Genomic DNA, 6,000 nt, shown 5'->3' with positions numbered 1-6,000 from the left:
ATGACTAGATTGAAAACGTCGCAGTGGAGGAATGTAGTATCTTTGGCCCCACAAGGATCAGTACTGGGCGCATTACTTTTCTCATTACATGTTTACGCTGTGTCAACGATTCTCTCTCACTGCAAATATCACCTACACAGTGAAAACCTTCAATTATATCTTTATTCAATAAACTTGCGCGCAGCTATCCAGCATGTAAACTCCGCTGTACTTGCCTTATCAGACAAGGCGCAGAACATAGGTTTGAAACTTAACACATCTAAAACGCAAGCAGTCTTAGTCCTTCTCAAAACACTTATTACCAAACATATCAGAGAATATATTCCACACTTAATTCTGAACGGTACAGAAATAACCTTTCCTTGTTCTGCAAAGAACTTGGGGTAATTCTGGAGCTTCACTTAGAATGGACTGAACACTCAACTGCAGACTGAAAGTGTCGGTCTATTCATTATAGAAATATAAAAATGTCTTTCCCTTAGAGCTTAAAAAGGAGCTCGTAGTGTTGCTAATACTCACCTTACGGTGATTCTTTTCTCCAAAGACTTTTCTACGAAAGCTCATACAGCCCAGAAACGGCGGTGAATGCTTGTGTATCAAACATTTGTGATGTACGTTATTTCGACAATGTCACTGCTACCTACGATCAGTTATCATGGCTACGTGGTGATAGGCATGCAGACTATCATATTGCATGCCTGCTCTATCGTCTTCTCAATCATTGCACTCCCTCCAGGACATACCACTACAATGTTCTCTAAATTGTTCTTCTCTATCAGGAACCCAAATAAGGAACAATTTTCCTAGAAACCACAAAATTTAAATGGCTGCCACATTTCATAAGACAGGTAATGGCCCATCTTCCATCACAATAGCCATCTTTCCCATGTACTAGTTATTATTTCTGCAAATATTTTTGTAATATCTTTGGTACGTGTTGTTCCTGGGCAGACAAAGAGAGGGGTTTAAGGCTCTAATACGGTCAGACTAAATAAACAATAAATAAATAAATTTGTCTGGTAAAGTGTATGGCTGTCACAAACAATTCCTACAGGCATGTGTTGATTCTAAGGGGTACCTGCTCGCTAGCTTCAAATTTTCTCGAGAATTTGCACATGTGATTATTGTCCACTCTGAGTGAACCCTGTGTCATCCACAAACTGGAACTTTTGAACTTCGGAAAATACAGTGCTCCGTCTTAGAAACTATTCGGCATAGTAATCTCGCATGACTGTAATTGCGTCCAAGGTTCATCCGACGGTACGACTCAAAAAAACCTCTGAGGCTTAGACGACCTGTCTGGGGCTTTCAACAGTGTATTGCCGAGTGCGAACAGAGGAAAGGCGGCAGCACTGCAGATAAAAGATGTCCAACGAGTATTATGGAGGGAGAAGACATGAGACGTAGTCTGAGACAAAGTACCGATGACAGCAAAGTGAATACGTCACAAGTCCAGTGTCGCTACGACCGCAAGCTTTAACTGGCCGACAGAATGGTGAGTGACGGCACCGACGGTTACGCTAGCTCTCGGTGATCTAACAGCTTTGTTTAGCGGCCAAGGTCCCAGAGTTAACTGAAACACTAAAATATCTCTCACAAACCACTGACTGTCAACTATCATGGAAACCTCACCTGTTAACTACCCGACAGAAAGCCCATAATAGATTAGAATACTAAAATTGCTATCACGTCAAACTCGGAGATTATATCGTCCACTGTCCTCCACACCTTCAAAACCTTGATCCCACCCATCCTTTCCTATGCCAATACTGCACGGACAAGTTTAACAGTCCCTCCAGATGCTTGATCGTGATGCACTTCGACTCGCTTTCCGCATCCGTTTATCCACCTCCATAAACATCCTTTAGCGTCTCATCAAATTCACAATTGCTCTCACTCACACTGAACACATCCGAACACACTAATAAAGCATCCGCCAACCTGCCTCCAATTATCCAATAGCTACGCTTGCAATTTCCAGTCCTATTACGCTGCCACGCCCCTAACAACACTTTCCAACAACACTATTCATGTACACGTTCCACATCCTCTCCCAAATAAATGTCAATCACCTCCCCCTCCCAGATCACGAACTCAGTCCCGGGATTTACCCATCCCATCAACTTTAATTCAACTCTATCCATTCCACCTCATCAGGGCACCCTTTCCCTTCCATCTAATTTTCCCCCCATCCTCCTTCTCTCCCCGTTCAGGTACCACAAATATCTATTCTTATCACCAATAATACGTATAACGTATTGTAAGTTATCTGAAACTAACGTTCCTCGTGAAGGTACAGACCTGCGGTAAATCAGAGAAACCAGAGACTTGATATGTCGTTATGCCGCCAACACTTTGTGTATAATGTCAGAATTCAAGCCCATTTAGGGCAGATCATGAAATTTATTTTGCTAATTCATAAATTCTTCTAAAATGGAGAATACCTCACCATGTGCTTATTAAATAAAAGGAGGTGTCCAGTGGAACTGAACTATATTAACGGCTTAAATAGCATAGAAACAAAAATATTTTTTTAAGTGCCGAAATATTTTCGTTTAAGTATATCTAGATTCATTTATGTTTACAAATCGTAAAGTTCGCCAGTTGTGATACATTGTAGATCGTAATAAATTTCGAGTTAGGCGCGGCGAATTATTAATGCCTAAGATTAGTATAAACTGCCTGCCAAAATTGGACGTTCCGTGCTACGGACGCATCTCTCTGGAATAAGTAACCAAAGATGTGTATTTGAGGACTCTGTGTGAAGTGGTTACAGAGATCGGACGTGTTTTATGCTGGAGAGATTTTGCTATTGTTGTGCGACGCTATTAAGCACCATTGTGAATGTTTCGTTAGTCGATGGCACAGTGAACAAATTCAAGAAAATAATACGCATTCAATGTGTGTATTTATCAATTTATAAGAGATTTGACAAACATTCTTCAGACCGCGTGACCTAGATCGATCGGAGGTGGAGTGTGGAATGATAGTGCGAGCCTGCATCTTTTCACTGTCAATATTCTTCGAGAGAATATCTCAGAAGCAATAAACTTTTCGATGGAAAAAATGGACACATCAGTCCACACGCATCATGCAACATAGCACCTAGTTGTCCCGAACGATCTTCGTAGTGAAATAAACATTTTAGAGATTTCATGTGGAGCAGTTCCGACGAGGAGTATCAGCGGAATCGACGCTGTGGGACATATATCTAGCCCTCCTGTGGTATTTAAAACCAAATACTCATTCTTTAGCTTTTAAAAGACTGAAGCTAAAACCTAAATAAAGCCACTGGAAATCATAACTAAAAGTACCAAAAATAAATAAGAAGCATAGAATTTCCTTAAACAGATTTCTTAAATAAATAAATAAAATTAATTAAAATATAATAAAATGTGGAGCGTGACAGGACAATTGTGTGTGTGTGTGTGTGTTTGTGTGTGTTTGTGTGTGGGTGGGTGGGCGGGTGGGTGGGTGTGTATTTTTGCATGTACTAATCAATATATTGTGTGCGTGTTTCATGTACAATATAACTAGTGGAGTCCGGTCGTGTGAGCTGAGCAGTCCCGACCCCCACCACAGAACTTCACGTCGCTGCAAGCTGTATAAGGCAAGCACACACAAATATCAGCAATCTCGCCTCAATCTGGTCTTTTAAGCTGAATAGTCTCAATCTTTATAGTGTAATATAGTTGTATATTTTCACTTCATTTCCGTATTTTCTTCAGAAGTAGTCATAGACACTTGTTTGGTGCATTCTTTTCAGGAGGAATTTTTATATGAAATAGTGTAATTAAGTGTGTTCAAACTTAAAGGTATTTTATGTTTTCTAATTTTGTTATGGTTAAAACTAGACCACAATTTAAAATGGATAAAGAGGAAATGTTAGATGTTCAGGGAATTGGTAAACATAGGTGTGTAGAAGAGATAGCAGCTTCGTCTCAACAGGAGACAAATCCTAGGGCTGAAATCTTAGACGTCAGGTGTGGTACAAGCAGTATCACAAAAGCACGAATACATGTCACAGAAGCAAATTGATACGTCATAGGTGGTACAAATAGTATCGCAAAAGCAAGCATACTTGTGTTAAAAGCAAACAGACATGTCACCTGCAATTCGGACATTAGTTAGCCAGCAACAGCAGACCTCAAATGAAATAATCGAGTTGCGAAATACGCAAAAGCAGTTTCCTTTGGAAATCAAAAGAATTACCGAAGAAATGTAAAATATGAAATCGAAGCAGAAGAAAGTAGAAACTTCCGTAGTGGAATTAGCAGAAACTGTGACTACCATAGCTTCTTGATGTGATCAACTGATATGAGAGAATTTCAGTAAACATCAACAGGATTTCTCAAATAAATTAGATGAATGGGCATCTGCTAAGGAAAACCAGGTGATGCTATGTGTAGATGGAAGTATAAAAGAATCTTTAAGCAAATTCCCTATTGACAGCTTACCAATTGCAGAAAATATTAAAGAAGACATTAAAGAGGCAAAAGAACAATTAGGGGCGAATTTTAGACAATGGAAGGACGAAATAGTCCATTCTGTTGAAAATATGTCCAGAGATTTGGAACAGATGCGAGGGGTAGTAAAAGACTGTAGAAACGAGCTCCGTGAAGTAGAAAGAACGCAGGGTTCACGCCATGAATCATGTTATGGTAACAGACATGCTTCACCGGAGGGAAATACAAATTATAACAGAATGGATGCAGAGTCGCAAGCTAATAATGTGTACGCTTCAATGCTAACGGAGGAAAAATTGTTGAAACATAGGCAGTTTCAGAGATTCTCATCTGACCGATAATCCATAAACCCAATGGTATTTATACGAGGATTTCGTGGAGTGCTACCAAGGGCATGGACTGAAGCGCAAAAGATCAGTTACGTTTCAGGATATATTCAAGGTGAAGGTGCGTTATGGGCTACAGATATGGTGGATACGTGCGAAACGTGCAAGGAATTTGAGAAGGCGTTTCTTGCTAAGTATTGGTCACGGGGTGTGCAAGAACGACTAAGAAAAGACGTCTTTAGCCCTGAGCCGTTCTGTGTAAAAACAGAAAGTCTACGGCTATATTTTGACAAGTATTTAAATAAAGCAAGATACTGGGAGGAACCTGTAACGCACAAGGATATTCTGCGGATTTTGAAGGCGAAACTTCCGGCTGAGACAATTTAATACACGCATCGGAGGAGAATTTGGAAGAATTCATGTCAGTCTAGGACTCCACTGATTTGATCCAAGAAGATATTAAGGCAAGACCAGACAGACACAGAGCGTACTCGCAGTCGAATAATGCTTACGGCAGCCGAGCGAGCAATTAGCTGATTCAGGAGACAAATGAAATTCGCGCTCCGCCGCACTGCAATAATTACGACCAACATCGTGATCCCGGTAGCGGCAATGGAAGCAATTTCAGATACGGGAAAAACAGACAGAATCGACACGACAGAAGGTACAGTCCAGATTATAAAGTGAACTCGAATTACACGAATTGGCAAAACAATAATAGGCGGACACAATCTTCTGCGCCGATGGATAATGACTGGAGGCAACGAACACCAGTTATTACAGAAGAGAGAGAGGGTACGGTTCGTTCAAACCGAATCGTGCCCCGGAGGTGCGATTGAGGAAAGGTATAGGGGCTATGAGCAGAACGTAAATATGATGAGGTACAACGAAGGAAGATTAATAGGAGCTTTGTGCTGACACAACTAAATGTATGGACGAATACTCATCTCAACCCATTTCTGCAATGAAAATTGAAATATAGGGTATTCCAGTAACGGTAGTTTTGGATACGGCCACGTCAGTAAACGGAATATCGATGAGGTTATTTATTTTTATTTATTTTTTATTTCCTGCGCAACATTGTAAAATACTAGGATCGTTTGGCACGCTATCACAACCTGAGAAGACACAGACGATGCTAAAATTGGATCTATGAAATGCAGCGATAACATGCGCGTTCCTAGTAGTGGATAAATTAATAGTCTACT

This window comes from Schistocerca americana, chromosome 2 (genome assembly GCF_021461395.2).
Source record: "Schistocerca americana isolate TAMUIC-IGC-003095 chromosome 2, iqSchAmer2.1, whole genome shotgun sequence".
NCBI classification, from domain to species: Eukaryota; Metazoa; Arthropoda; class Insecta; order Orthoptera; family Acrididae; genus Schistocerca; species Schistocerca americana.
This window is presented reverse-complemented; position numbering follows the sequence as displayed.